The 16367-nt window shown below is 41.8% G+C and overlaps 1 protein-coding gene across 1 annotated transcript in view; it reads left to right on the top strand.

Moving 5' to 3' along the window:
• The first annotated feature begins 1591 nt into the window (after positions 1-1591).
• Positions 1592-16367, top strand: part of RNF144B (ring finger protein 144B) — a 188461-nt gene continuing 173685 nt past the window's right edge. The window contains exon 1 of the mRNA XM_015135636.3: positions 1592-1894. The gene's annotated coding sequence lies outside the window, so the exon portion shown is untranslated. The remainder of the gene's footprint in view (positions 1895-16367) is intronic.

Below are 16367 nucleotides of genomic sequence, written 5' to 3'. Positions count from 1 at the left end.
TAGTGTGAGACTGGCAAACATTTATTCTGACAGAAGAAAAAAGAATGCCAGGCCAGGCGCAGTAGCTCATGCCTGTAATCCCAGCACTTCAGGAGGGCAAGGTGGGAGGATCATTTGAGCCCAGGAGTTTAAGATCAGCAAGGCCGACATGACGAAACCCTCTTTTTACAAAAAAATGCACAAATCAGCTGGACGTGGTGATGCGTGCCTATAGTCCCAGCTACTCTGAGGCTGAGGCAGGAGGATTGCTTGAGCTCAAGGTCGAGGCTGCAGTGAGCCATGATAGCACCACTGTACTCTAGCCTGGGTGTCAGAGCGAGGCCTTGTCTCAAAGAAAAAAAAAGAATGCCAGCTTAGTCTTTGGCTGACCTCCCTCCTCCTCCCCCTTCACCTCTTCTTACATCAGCTAAGCTTGTTCTTTCAATTGTAGTAACTTGACTGGTGAGTTTATCTTCTGATATCTGCCTTCTATCTAATAGACAAACCTGACAGTTTTTAGTAAGTGCCCATTTTTCAGCCTTCAGATGAGAAACTTATTTGATAAATTTAGAAAAAGACAATGGATTAATATGGTGTCTCTTAATAGATATTTGCATTTTCCAGGGCCCTGTTATAAACTGGTTGAGAAGTTGATTCCTAGCAGCGTTTATAATGACTATAAATAATGCTTTATTGCCTTTAACATATTCCATAAATACATACTATTAATATATTGATAGGTGAATGAATGAGTGATTGGAGTGCCATTTAACAATTCAACTTCCACATTCCCAGCAGGGGTTATGTCACTTTCAGATTCCTGGGAGTTAGTGATACTGTCATGTTTGTTATTTTTAAATTACTTTTTATTTTTTATGTTATTTTTATTTATTTCATAGTTTTTACTAACTTTTAATTTTTTCTATTTATTCTTTTATAATTTATTTATATTATGCCCTCAAACATCGTCCTATCCAAGATACTGTCATGTTTCCAGGATCCCTTCCCATCGTTCTTTTTCTCTGTATTATTCAGTAAATTCTGCCCTTTGCTGGTTTTCTGCATTAGAACTCTCTTCTTTGAACACATCCACCTGCTTCTTTCCAGAACCTAAGCCTCAGAACTGAGTCCTAAGTGAGAACAGAGGCTCCGGGCATGCTCGGTAACCAAAGCCAGGGTGTAATTAACCGCTCTTGCCCTGACGCAGGGCCCTTACAGGTGGCAGGTAGCAGCGCTGCTGGGAAGAGACTTGCTCTGTCTTGTGCAGCTGAACATCTGCTTTCTGAGGCCAATCTAACGTCCTGGCAACCCAAGTTTATAAAGTGGGGATGTCTGCATTCTCAAAACAATAAAGCGGAAGGAGTTATTTTGGGAAAATTAAAATGCCTGGCAGGAGATTCTCAGAGTTCAACCTAAACACGAATATCAAGTGTTAAATAACGCTGTGGTTAAGACAAAAAAGAGGACGGAGCCAGGGAATGAATATACATGGTGCCCTACTTTGAACCTCATTGGGCAGATCAAAGATTTTAAAAGGGTTTTCTGAAGTTGCCCAGCGCCTGGAATTTCAAGGACCGCATTCGCTGCCTCCTTCCTAAAGAGGGTGCGTTTCTGGGGGAGGTGAGTGCGCGCGCGCCGGGGGAGGGCCGGCCGCGGAGAGGGGCCAAGGCTCTCTGGAATCAGCAGCCAGGGAGAGGCTCTGCGGGCGCCCGCGGGGCGGAGGGCCGCCGGGGCGAGGGTCGGAGGAGGGGTCCGAGACGCGCCAAAGGGTTGGTAGTTAGGCGACCTGAATGCCTTTGATACCTGAAGCCGCAACCTGCAGAAGCTGATAGCGGACCCCGAGCGTGCGCGCGCCCTAGCGGGAGCCCTGCGCCTTCCGGGGTCTACCTCTCCTTACTCGGACCTCGGGCGCAAGGTAAGGAGGGGCGCAGGGTGCAGCGCTCGCCCTCGAGCTGCTTGGAGCCTCTGCGAGGGGCCAGTTCGGCCTCCCCCAGGCTGTTACCGCCTCGCCGCCTTCTCCCTCCCTTTCCTCGTCTCCAGGTCCCCTCCGCGCAGAGCTGAAGCCCCGGCCGGCGGCCCACTGGGGCTCAGACCCTCCGGCCATCTGCGTTTCCACTCCACCGTCCGCCGGACCCCCGCTTCCTCTCCACGCTCTACTCCCCACTTTCTTCCCCGCCCCCGGGAAGCTCCCGAAACCCGCACCCCCGGCTCTGAGGTCAGGGCTGGCAGGAGTAATCCACCCTCTCCAGGTGTGTGGCGCAAACACGGACGCAAAGATTTCCCCTAGGGTCTGTAACAATTTCCAGGCTGAAAGGTCAGAACTCCTTCTCCTTCCAGAACATACCTTCCCCCCGCACCCCCCCCTTCCTTTACTATCCTAACTTTGGGAGGAATATTGACTCTTGATCAAAGTAAATGCACTTTCGTACCTTTCGTATTGGTACAGGCTGAAGTGGTTGGTTTTTTTTTCCCCCTTAAGTATTATGATAAGTGTACAAGATTTTCAGGGTGACTGCGGTGCTAGAACTTTATAACAACTTAAAGCAAAAGCGCTTAGGCGCCAGGGAAAAAAGCTGGACCCCACCCTGAAATCCCGATTCAGAAATCTGGTGTGTGTGTGCGTGTGCGTGCATGCATGCGTGTGTGTGTGTTAAGGCTTGAGTATATTTAAAAAGCACCTCAGGTGATTATGATGCCCGCCCCTGCAACATACCCTCAAAGTATCTGTAAGGTCCGCAAAGAAGAGAGAGGGGCCACCCACTGTGGCTAAGCATCACTTGGGTCTATTAGTGTGAATTGAGAATAAAAACAGAGTGAAAGGGGTGAAAACCAGTTCCCCTCAAGTTGATTAATGGGATTGGTGCAGTATCATTGGATCTGACAAGGTAATTTTTAAAATTTTGTTTTTATTTTTTGAGACAGAGTCTTGCTCTGTCGCTCAGGCTGGAGTGCTGTGGCCCGATCTCGGCTCACTGCGACCTCCGCCTCCAGGGTTCAAGCGATTCTCCTGCCTCAGCCTCCCAAGTAGCTGGGATTGCAGGTATACACCACCATGCCCGGCTAATTTTTGTATTTTCAGTAGAGACGGGGGTTTCACCATGTTGGCCAGGCTGGTCTCCAACTCCTGACCTCAAGTGATCCGCCCGCCTCGGCCTCCCGAAGTGCTGGGATTACAGGAGTGAGCCACCGTGCCTTGCCCAAGACAGCAATTTTGGAAAGGGAGAGTTAACATTCATTTGAAACTCTGATATAACATTGGGGGAAATGCAGACTTCTAGGAGACCTGGTTAAACAGCTTTTAAATATCAATTTTTTAAATGTAAGAATTCTTTCACAAGTACTCTGGTATTTAGAAAGGGTTGAGGCCCATTCTCCAGAGAATCAGAAAATCTTCCTTCACTGCTCCCTTGACTTTTTGTCAATGATGGAGTGCAGCCCGTTGACATTTTTACATTTTTCTTACTTTAAGGCTAAAGACCCAAATGGACTATTATCTCTAGGAACTAGAAGGAAGAGTGATCATATTAATTTAGATCCTGTTTTCACTACTAATTATTTGAACGAAGTTATTCTATCCTGAATTGAGTAAGAGAGTCTGTAAATTATATCATATTTACAGAAATACGAAATGTTTCTCCATCTTGAACTTTGTCATAGATGCATGTCTGCTACTTTTCATATATTCGTATATGTACCTGAACCATTGTAAGTACTTATCCAACTACCAGAAGATAACTACCAGGGAAAATAAACATTTTTATTTTCTGTCTTTTGAAAATTGAGGTGAAGTACCAATTTTTAAAAGTACCCTAAAGTAGTTATAACATTAAAACTTACATTTCTTTTTATGAAACCAGATGCCTGTTATGAAATAGGGATGATATTCCATACCCACTTTCAAGGATATTAAGGGCAAGCAGGAGGCTGTCTGTAAAGCATTTTGAACTTTTAAGAAAAGAATCACTGTCTAGAGATTGAGCCAATGTGATTGTTTTCCTGGCAAACTTTTTCTCCTTTCTAAAATTAACTTTCCCCCAGGAAAAATAGTGCAGATGCGCATGATTCAGTCAACCAAGTCCAGAAAATACTGTCTGAATTTTAAAAGTGACCTTAATTCATCCCTATAGATCTAAGGTTTGCAACCTATGCCACAAAATATGCAGAAATATTCCTTGCTTGCTGACCTTTGCAAAGTGTTAGCTTAATAAGGGTAGTTATGGACAGAGCACAGTATACAATTTATTGGTTTAGGCAAAACTATTAACATTATTTTCCTAAGGTTTTTGTGTATGTGTGTACACTGGTTCTGGGACTTCCATAAATATATATGTCGCATATGTTTTTAATAGGAACAAAAACCCACAATATTTTTTATCTGTGGCAGAACACTGTAAGCATTAGGTTTTGATTACTTTTTGATGGCAATTTTAAAATGACAGAACTGAGAGCTTCAAGGAAATAATTTCATAAAGATCTGTTTGGAACAAGAAGTCCTTTTTGAAAAAAAGATGTTTGAAGCCCGAAGTCTGTGTGCTTAGCTTCCATAGAACGGTCTTTTGTGAGTGAGTAAGGGTAGTAGATCCAGTTCTGGCAACCTCAGATGATGGATGATTAGACCCTGCGACTCTTCTCCAGACCTTTAATTTGGTCTGTAACTTGATGCTTCACTGACCCTACACTATCTCAGAGGAATTGTTGGCACTCTGAATTGAATTTTTTCCCCTCCCATCAGTTAGAACATGTTTGCATAGGTTGCAGAATGCAGTTACATTTTTAGCTCATTTTAGTATTCTAAGAAATAACTTTGACCATGAAGAGCGTAGCCTTAGTGCAGCCTACACCACAAATTGCCTTATTTCATTGAGCTATGATAATGTACTAATGATTCAGCTATGTAGAAATAATAGTGTTATAGAGTATTAAAATTAGAAGTCACTTTAAAAGTCATCTAGATTTTAATCATTTCTTTATATAGAGAATACCGAAGTGCTTATAAGTATAATCCAAACTGAGAATAGACATTACATTTTATATTCTTTCCAATTCTTGTAGTAATGAGAATTTTGTTCATTTGAAATGAATTTATATATGAGTTTAATAATGTAGCAGTGACAGCAAAGTGGTTACAAATCTCAGCTAGATTTTCAACAAAACTCAGAGTGTGGCATTAGGCTGGGAGCAGTGGCTCACGACTGTAATCCCAGCACTTTGGGAGGCTGAGGCAGGAGAATCGCTTGAGCCTGGGAGTTAGAGACTAGCCTGGGAAAGATGGCAAGACCTGTGTCTACAATTAATTAAACAAAAAATTACAAAAAATGTGGCATTAAAGGCACTGTAAGTCATTTACAAAGGCAGTGAACTACTCTATACCAGCATCCTAGGTTTTTCATTATCTTGAATGGGACTTCTTCAACTGACTGACACAAGAAAAGAGTAGTACACGAAGAGAGGTGAGTGTAGAGGAGGAAGGAGTAAGGTCATGGGTGTGTGAAGAGCATGACTTAGTAAATCAGCAAATCATTCAGGAATGGTTAGCCTTCACACCCTAGCCCAGAGATTTTCATCTGAACTAATGGAAACTATCACTGGAGGTTCTAGCTCTCAAAATTCTATTTCCTTTCCTTCTTCTTCTTTTTTTTTTTTTGAGACAGGGTCTTGCTCTGTCACCCAGACTAGAGTGCAGTGATGCAATTTAGGTTCACTGCAGCCTTGACCTCCTGGGCTCAAGCAATCCTCCCACTTTAGCCTCCTGAATAGCTGGTACCACAAGCATGTGTCACCATGGCTGGCTATTTTTTTTAATTTTTTTTTTTTATTTTTTGTAGAGACTGGGTTTTGCCGTTTTGGCTGGGAGCAAACATGATTCAGCCAACCAAGTCCAGGCTGGTTCAGGCTCCCAGGCTGGTCTCAAACCCCTGAGTTCAAGCAATCCACCTGCCTTGGCCTCCCAAAGTACTGGGATTATAGGCGTGAGCCACTGTGCCCAGCCTCAAAACCTTAGTTAATTAAAGCTTGCCTCGGAAGTAGTAGTAGTAGTTTTTGTTGTTGTTGTTGTTCTTTTCTTCTTCTTTCTCCTTCTTCTCATTGTTCTTCATTCTTCTTCTTCCTCGTCTTCCTTGTCTTCCTCCTCTCCCTTCTCTTCCTCTTCTTCCTCCTCTTCCTCTTCTTCCTCTTTCTCCTTCCTCCTTTCTTCTTCTTCTTTCTTCTTCTTTTTATGTAAGAGACAGGGTCTTGCTCTGTTACCCAGACTGGAGTGCAGTGGCACAATCACAGTTCACTGCAGCCTCGAACTCCTGGGCTCAGGCAATCCTCCCACCTTGGCCTCCCAAAGTGCTGGGATTACAGGCACAACCCACCACACCTGGTCTGGAAGTCCTACTTCTTGATGCTTTTATCTTTCAAGATCATCCGTCTTGAAGATCTACTCTCACTAGTTATAAAATAATTTGTACTTATATACAGACATTGAAAGGATTGAATTCAATCTTGAGAGACCATTTAGAGAGGTATTCTTGCTAGTACCACAATCTGCTACCATTTATTGAGGTACTTTACCTACATTAAGAAAATATCTTCAGAGACCTAAGAAGTAGCGATTATTATTCCCTTTATACAGATCTGTGATTCAGAGAAGGGAACATCTTGATCAAGGATGCATACCCTTCTAACATGCCACATTGCTCCCCTAATAGGTACAAGCTGTAGAGTGAGTCTATAGATGATGATATGCTCATTTTAAGATATGTGAGCTATTTCTTGATTCTGAAAAGACTTTGCAAAGTCTTCATATGTTTTAAAATTTCCGTTTAGGTGTATTTAACATGTGAAACTCAGTAGTCTTGTATCGATTTAATGATTAAAGACAACTACTACATTTAAAATATGTGTTCCATAATTATTATAATATTGTAGAAGATACCACCTAATCAGACCTTTTTTTTCTTAGCTGTCTAACCTCATTTCCTCCTGTTCTATCCCTCATTCACTCAGTTCCAGCAGGAATGACCTCTTCGATGTGCCAATCACATGTCCGCTTTAGGGCCTTTCTCTAATTTTCCCCCCTGCCTGGAACATTGTTTCCCCAGATATGCACTTGACAAGTTTCCTCACTTTCTTGTCTTCACTCACTTCGCACCTTCTCAATGAGGTCAACATCATCACCCTATTTCATACTGCAACCCAACCCCACTACTGTTCCTACCGAGGTCAGAGACTCCTGACGTCATCTCTACTAGACTCTTTATTTTTTCTTCCATAGCACCTATCACCTTACAGCATATATACAACATATATACACACATATACAACATATATGTATATATCACCTTACAACATACAACATATATGTAATATATGATATATAGTTATATATAATATATAACATAGCATATAATGTTATATATAACATGATGTATAACATATATAACATATATGATATATAGTTATATGACACACAACATATGTGATATATAGTTATATATAATGTTATATATAACAGAAGTTATTTATAACATATATGTTATGTAATAATGTATATGTTGTATGTTGTAAGGTGAGATAGGTGCTATGGAAGAAAATATATATATTATATATAATATATATATTTTTGAGATACAGTCTCTCTGTTGCTCAGGCTGGAGTATAACGGCATACAGTGGAGTACAGTGGTGCAATCTTGGCTCACTGCAACCTCTGCAGTGGGTTTGGTGCAGGTGATTCTCCTGGCTCAGCCTCCCGGGTAGCTGGGATTTACAGGCATGCACCACCATGCCCAGCTAATTTTTGTATTTTTAGTAGAGATGGGGTTTTGCCATGTTGGCCAGGCTGGTCTTGAACTCCCTGCTGCAAGTGATCTTCCCAGCTGAGCCTCCCAAAGTGCTGGGATTATAGGCATGAGCCGCCATGCCCAGCTGACATACAACATATTTTCTACTTATTTATTTTTTATTGTGTGACTCCCACTGCTAAAATACAAGTCCCAACTAGGGCAGAGATCTTGGTCTGTTATGTTTGGTGATATATCCCAAAGGCCTAGAAAAGCACTTGACACATTTAGGGAATACTTGTGGAATAGTTTAGTTTGGTTTGATCCTTCCAGATGTTTCTCCATGAATTTCCATACATATACACAATCCTAGAAAAATAATAATAGCAAAAGGGTGTGTTTTTATATCTCATACATGAACTTCAAGACAATTCAGGTGTTACCTCCTACCAACCTGTTCTCAAAATTTCCCTTAATCACAGCACTTAGCTCACTGTATTGTCATTGTCTAATTACTTGTCCATCTCCCTCATTAGACTGTGAGCTCCTTGAGAGTAGAAAGCATGGTTTTTTTTTTTTTCATTTCTGCATCCCCAGGGATGGCTCATAGTAGGACATAATAAATGTTGAATGGTTAAAAAATTAAAAATGTGTTCCAAAGCAAAATGAATCCATAATAATCAAGATGTCTTTAAACACCCATTTTAAAAAGTAATTTCATACACTTTTGGTGATTTACAAGACATCTATAATATGACAAATTTGCACACTCTCAATTGCATTTTTTTTTTTGAGACAGAGTCTTGCTCTGTCACCCAGGTTGTAGTGCAGTGGCGCGATCTCAGCTCACTGCAACCTCTACCTCCTGGGTTTAAGCCATTCTCCTGCCTCAGCCTCTGGAGTAGTTGGGACTGCAGGCGCATACCACCACACCCGGCTAATTTTTGAATTTTTAGTAGAGGTGGGGTTTCGCCTTATTGGCTTGGCTGGTCTCAAACTCCTGATCTCAAGTGATCTGCCCACCTTGGCCTCCCAAAGTCCTGGAATTATAGACATGAGCCACTGCACCCAGCCTCCATTGCACTTTGCAAGTGATTCTTTACTGCACAATAACTTTTTATTCGAGGCTTTTTAGGAGTTCTGTCTTTTAGTGTCGTCATCCTGTCAGAGCAGTTCTAAATTAAAATGTGTACTACTTTATTAGAATTTACTTTATGTCTCCTTTATGTTATAATTAGGATGTTGCATTGTTTTGTTTTTAAAGTATGTATGTATTTGGCTATATTTTCTATGAATTTCACTTCAAGATAAAAAAGGGATAGCTCACAAAATATTTGTTTTAAAAATGAACGTTAGTCTGGTAGGTTCGAGAATCATTGTTCTATACGAAATATTTCTTAATCTGAGACAAATCTAACAATTTAGTAGTAGTACAAACTTTACCTTCAGTTCCATGAATTTACACTTTTTTTTTTTTTGAGATGGAGTTTAGTTCTTTGCCCAGGCTAGAGTGCAACGGTGCCGTCTCGGCTTACTGCAACCTCTGCCTCCCAGGTTCAAGCGATTGTCCTGCCTCAGACTCCCAAGTAGCCAGGATTACAGGTGCCATGCTTGGCTAATTTTGTTGTGTTTTTAGTAGAGTCAGGGTTTTACCATGTTGTCCAGGCTGGTCTTGAACTCCTGACCTCAGGTAATCAGCCCACCTCGGCCTCCCGAAGTGCTGGGATTACAGGCTCGGCCAGAATTTATACATTTTAATCTGCTTCTTTTGGCCTTTGTTATTTATTGGGCTTGGTTAATATTAAACTTTTACATGAAGAGGTGAACAGTTGCCTCATTACAATGGAATCTTACCGCTTCTACCCTAGGAGAAAGTCTTGCACCTGGAGAAGGCTCTCTTTCTCTTTCACTAAGTTCTTCCAATGCATTTGTTTCCATATCCCCAAAGGCAAAGGCTATTCTCTGATTAGGAGGTTCATGGAAAACCTTTGTAAACACTTTGAAAGGCCCTACTTTGGGCCTAGTACATAAAGCAATTGGCCCTCAGCCATTCTCTTGGCAGGGCTCAGCTTCCTGGTCTGCAGCTTGGGAAGGTTGACAGAATGTTTGCCCTTTCCCACCTTTGCCCCCTTTTTTGGAGAATGTGTAATTAGTGTCTCATGAAATCTTGCTTTAAATTTTCAAGGTAGCCGGGTATGGTGGCTCGTGCCTATAATCCCGCCACTTAGAGAGGCAGAGGCGGGAGGATCACTTGAGCCGAGGAGTTTGAGACTAGCCTGGGCAACATAGCAAGACCTTGCTTTTCACACACACACACACACACACACACACACACACACACACACACACACCAGAAAAAAGTCAAGCAACTGCTTGTAACAATACTTTCCCATATAATATTTAATTAGTCATGACATTTTTTTCTTTTAAAAGTCATACTCTCAGCCGGACGCAGTGTCTCATACCTGTAATCCCAGCACTTTGGGAGGCCGAGGTGGGTGGATCATGAGGTCAGGAGTTCAAGACCAGGCTGGCCAACATAGTGGAACCCCGCCTCTACTAAAAATACAAAAATTAGCCAGGCATGGTGGCACACACCTGTAATCTCAGCTACTTGGGAGGCTGAGGCAGGAGAATCACTTTAACCTGGGAGGTGGAGGTTGCAGTGAGCCGGGATAAGGCCACTACACTCCAGCCTGGGCAATAGAGAGGGCAACTCTGTCTCAGGAAAAAAAAAAAAAAAAAAGTCATATTCTTCATTAGCATACTTTATCATTATTTAAATATTTTCTGGGAAACCATGTGAGTAGAAAGAGGTAAGAGTATTTGGAGAGTATTACACTTAAAATTGTTTTTATATAAATTTAAATTTATAAATAGGCTTATGGGCCAGACACAGTGTCTCACACCTGTAATTTCAGTACTATGGGAGGCCGAGGTGGGAGGATCGCTTGAGCTCAGGAGTTCGAGACTGACTTGGGCAACATAGTGAGACCTTGTATCTACAAAATTAAAAAAAATTGATGTGGGCCTGGTGGCTTATGCCTGTAATTCTGGCACGTTGGGAGGCGGACGTGGGCAGATCACTTGAGGCCAGGAGTTTGAGAACAGCCTGGCCAACATGGTGAAACCCTGTCTCTACTAAAAATACAAATAAATAAATAAATAAATAAATAAATAAATAAATAAATAAGCTGGGTATGATGGCACATGCCTGTAATCCCAGCTACTCAGGAGTCTGAGGCACGAGAGTCGCTTGAACCTGGGAGGCGATAGTTGCAGTGAGCCGAGATCACACCACTGCACTCCATCTTGGGCAACAGAGTGAGACCCTGTTTGAAAAAAATAAAAAAATAAATAAGAAATAAATAAATAATTAGGTGTGGTGGTGCACGCCTGTAGTCCCAGCTACTCGGGAGGCTGAGGCAGGGAGATTGCTTGAGCCAGGGAAGTTGAGGCTGCAGTAAGCTGTGATCGTGCCACTACACTCCAGCCTGGGCGATAGAGGAAGACCCTGTCTCTAAATAAATAAATAGGCTTATGAAAAAGGTTAAGGAGCATTTCAGGCAATTACCTTATTTTACATTTTTGGTTGGGAAAATAGAGGACTTTAAAGATGAATATCAAAACTACCTCCAAACCTACCATCCAGAGATAACCACATTTAACAATTTGGTTTTACTTTCACAGTTATTTACTACAGTAATGTGTGTGAGTATATATGTGTACTAATTTTGTTGTTACAGAATTGACACTTTTTTCTATGCATTCTGCTTTTTGACCTACTTGGAAAGAATTTAACAATATATCCTAAAAATTGCCTGTGCTATTGAGACTGTTTCTTTTGTTATCTGGATAATACTATTATATTTGCTCACTTTCCCCGTGATAGTTTGGAAGGTAGTTCTCATATTTTAAATATCCACTACTGCTGCCTTTTGGGTTTTTGTTCGTGTTTGTGTATATACATGTTAATGTTTTTGTTTGTGTGCGTGCGTGTGTGTGTGTATATATATATGCACATGTATATGCATGTTTTCCCTAATCAATGCCAGGAGAAAATGGTATTTATTAACTTTATTTCTGCAAGATGGGAAAGTCGGCACATTTACTACCTCTCTTTCTCCAGCTCCCACGTTTCCTAGTTTTTTGTTGATACAATCTAGAATTATTTAAATCAATTATTATCATTATTAATGAATGCTAAAGTCATATTTTCTTTTTGTATTAGGTTATTTCTTGCTTCTGGCTTTATTATTATTTTAAAACTTTGCAAAATTGACGAATAATTGTAGATATTCATGCGGTACATAGTGCCGTTGTGATACATATAATTTATAGTGATCAGATCACAGTAGTTAGCATATCCGTCATCTCAAACATTTATCATTTCTTTGTGTCGGGAACATTCGGTATCTTCCTTCTAGCTATTTGAAACTATATAAGTTCAATATCTTCCTTCTAGCTATTTGAAACTGTGTACTATTATTAACTAGAGCCATCCTACAGTGGTATAGAACACTAGAACTTAGTCCTCTTTCTTAGCTGTAATTTTGTTCTGGTGAGCCCAGATCATGCCAGTGCACTCCAATCTGGGTGACAGAGTAAGACTCTGTTTCAAAAAAAAAAAAAAGAAAAGAAAAGAAATGCATTCTGATTTGCTTTACCACTTCAGGGAGAAGGGAGAGAGCAAGACACGATATTAGAGAAGGGAATTTGGACTTTACAAAATTTTCTTTACTATAAAATATCTGAATTTCATTGAAATATAAGCCTTTTGTTTGTTTCAGTCTGCAAATGTTTATACATTATTTTATCCTTAAAATAATTGCTTTAGAGTCAAATAATCATAACCTCTGGATTCAGAAGGTTGTGGACTGAATACTTCCTTAATGATGGAACTTCTTGCAGATTACTTGAGTTTTCTTAGCCTCATTTCCTTCACCTGGAAAGCAGCGTTTGAACTCCGGGAAAAGGTAACATTTACCTCATAGAGCTGTAAATATTGTGGGAGATAATTATATAGGAATTGTCAGAACTCAGACTGATGATAATAGCCATGCCCAGATAGCCCAGAAGGCGTGTGAAGCAGAGAGACCTTCAACAATGGAACCCTGAGGACATAGAGGAGAAGTCAACAGGAGGGTAAGAAGGAGTAGCCAGAGGGTAGAAGGAAGACCATAAGAGAGTGAAGTTGGGGAATTAAATGGAATATAGACATTTAAGATGAAAAGAATAGTCATTAGTGTCATGTGTTATGACAAAGAAATTTCCAGTAGCTTTGGCAATTAGGAGCTTAGTGTGAGCTCAGCCACAGGCAGTTTCAGTGGAGATATGCAGGTAGAAGGAAGACTGTAGTTGGACTGATTAATGAGGTTAAGGAAGCAAGGAAAGTGTAAACAGCCAATAAAAAAAAATATGTTTCTCCCTTAGAAGAAAGGGAAAAGATAGAGAAAGGAGAGAGATGGGTCAGTAGCTAGACAGATACTTAAGATTGGGAAACTGGATTTAGATTTGAAGGAATAGCAAAATTAAAAAAAAAAATGTAAGGACTGAAAGTTTGCCATATTTAAATTTTTTCAAGTGAGGATATTAAAAATACTACTATCTAGGCTGGGCACAGTGGCTCACGCCTGTAATCATAGCACTTTTGGAGGCTGAGGCAGGCTGATAGCTTGAGCCCAGGAGTTTGAGACCAGGCTGGGCAACATAGTGAAAACCTGTCTCTACAAAAGATATAAAAATTAACCAGGTGTGGTGGCATGCACCTGTAGTCCCAGCTTCTTGGGAGGCTGAGGGAGGAGGATTGCTTGAGCCCAGGAGGTTGAGGCTGCAATGAGCCATGATCATGGTACTACACTGCTGCCTGGGCAACAGAATGAGACCCGTCTCAAAATAAATGAATAAATAAATAAATAAAATTACTACCTAATATTATTTCAGAAAAGAAGGAAAATACTAACATTTAAAAATTGAATAACCTAACTTTGTGAGAAAGTTAGTATCTCAGTGAAGATTTTCTTTTCCTGCTTAAGAGTGTCTTTTTCCCCCTGGTTGAAGGTTCCATCTCTCCTTTTATAGGAATTTGGCTTCATCAATTGTCTTCTCTCAGATACTTTTAACCTCTTCTTCTCTATTGACTTTTTTCTATTAGCAAAGAAGCATAGTCTACTCACCTATCTTAAAAAAAAAAGCACAGGTCAGCTGGGCGCAGTGGCTCATGCCTGTAATCCTAGCACTTTGGGAGGCTGAGGAGAGTGGATTACCTGAGGTCAGGAGTTCGAGACCAGCTTGACCAATATGATGAAACCCCGTCTCTACTGAAAATACAAAAATTAGCCGGGCGTGGTGGTGTGCACCTGTAGTCCCAACGACTCGGGAGGCTGAGACAGGAAAATGGCCTAAACCCGGGAGGTGGAGGTTGCAGCGAGCTGAGATCGCACTACTGCACACCAGCCTGGGTGACAAAGCGAGACTCAGTCTCAAAAGAAAAAAAAAGCACAGGTCAAAGTTAGTGAGAACCTAAATGAAAGTAGTGGCAGAGGGGATGGAAGGAGGGGCTAGATGGGACAGATGGTATATAAATAGTGTGAATGGGACTTGATGACTGATTGAATACAGCAGGTGAGAGACAGAGGGAGGAATCTAAAATAAATCCTAGAGACCTGGTTTGGGTGATTATGGTACACGGTGCAGTCATAGAAAAGGATAAGCAGGGCTGGGAGAATGAAAACCTGTAACTTCAGTCCAGTGTGCCGTAGGGTGTGTAGGTCAGGAACTCTGACTCTGCCTTTGAGTCCTGCTCCTGTATCCTCTAAGCTCCCATTCCACCTCAACACCCATTGTCATGACTCCTTTTTATAGCTGGCCCTTAAGCCCTCATTTCTGGGGTTATTTAACTATTGGGAGTTCAAACCCTGCTTCCTAGGGTTTGTGTGCCAACAGAATGCATTTTTTTTTAACTAAAAACAAATAAAAATGAACTAGTTGATAGAAATATGAGTACTCATGTAAACACAGGATGTTAAAATGGAACCGTTTTAGTTTCCGTGTTAGCTGTGGCCTAAGACAATAGAGGCCACATTCCAAAGTCAGGTAAGAACACAAAGCAGGTGGAAAAGGAAGCACAAGAGAACAGGTCAGCATTGTCCTCCAACCAGGTTAGCTCACTGACCACATCTGGCCAATGAAACAAGTAGGAGAGGCCAAGAAGATAAAGACTAGAAGATGATTTTTAGAGAGTTGATGATGGGTTTGAGTCCCTCCCTCCTGGCCACCATGGGAGAGGGGTGTAAGGTCCTTGCCCCTTCAACCCACATCTAGAGATAGCGGTTTTATACAGACCTTTTGGAGTATTTAATGTGCATCCCGCCCCACAAGGAATGAAAGGCATAGTGGACCAGTTTGCATGCCTGAGAAATCTAAAGAACAAGAGACCTGCTGGCCAGCTCCTCTGATGGTGGAGCCAAAGAGATGTAGCACATCGTCTCATAGTTTGATAGAGCACAGAGTGCAGAGATGGTTTTCCAGAGACCAAAGGTAGACCACACAGGTCACTGAGGGGGCCTGGGGTCATCTCAAATCATGTGTAAGCATGCCTCCTGGACCCCAGCAAGAAAGAGCCATAAGTAACCATCTGCAGAAAGCAATCTGCAGGTGAAATATCTCTAGTGATGAGGGTGGGCTGGGAGCGTCTCTACTTCCCAACTTCCCATCCCCACCACTACCATCCCACCTGGGGCTCAAGAGAAGTAAGCTTTAAATGCCCACCAAGCCTGTAGATCACCAGCCTTAGGTCACTGAATTGTCTTAATCAAGGAAGAACGTTCCTTCTGCCTCTTCCTCCCCCCACCGCTTCCCCAGAATGAGGGATTAGTATCAGAAACTGAGGTTGCCTAAATTAGCAATCTAGCTGAGGAGAATAGAATCTTTCCATGTCTACCTTTCCCAGTACAAGTGGCTAGTGTTCATTCAGCAGGCCACAGCTGAAGGAGAGAGGTTTAACTTCACATCAAGTTGGAAGAGTTGGAGTGCTGTATTAGATTGGACACATCGATTACAAAACTGGGATTGATTCTCCAGACTTGGGTGACTTGAAGTATCTTCATTATTTAAGAATAATTAGAAAAGTCATGGCAGCCTGGCTGCAGTGGCTCGCGCCTCTAATCCCAGCACTTCAGTAGGCCAAGGCAGGTGGACCGCTTTAGCCTTTAACTCCTGGGTTCAAGGAATCTGCCCACCTCAGCCTCCCAGAGTGTTGGGATTACAGGCGTGAGCCACTGCACACTGCCCAGATCTTCTTTACTCAGATTTACTCAAACTTCAGATGTTAATCGTTAATCTCTCTCTCTTTTTTTTTTTTTTTGAGACAGTCTTGCTGTCATCTAGGCTGGAGTGTAGTAGCATGATCTTGGCTTACTGCAACCTCTGCCTCCTGGGTTCAAGCGATTCTTCTGCCTTAGCTTCCCAAGTAGCTGGGATTAGACACCTGCCACCACACCTCGCTAATTTTTGTATTTTTAGTAAAGATGGAGTTTCATCATTTTGGCTAGGCTGCTCTCAAACTCCTGACCTCAAATGATCCGCCCACTGTGGCCTCCCAAAGTGCTGGGATTACAGGCGT

This window comes from Macaca mulatta, chromosome 4, assembly GCF_049350105.2.
Source record: "Macaca mulatta isolate MMU2019108-1 chromosome 4, T2T-MMU8v2.0, whole genome shotgun sequence".
NCBI lineage: Eukaryota > Metazoa > Chordata > Mammalia > Primates > Cercopithecidae > Macaca > Macaca mulatta.
Note: the sequence above shows the minus strand (reverse complement) of the source record. Positions and strands in the feature narration are given on the sequence as shown.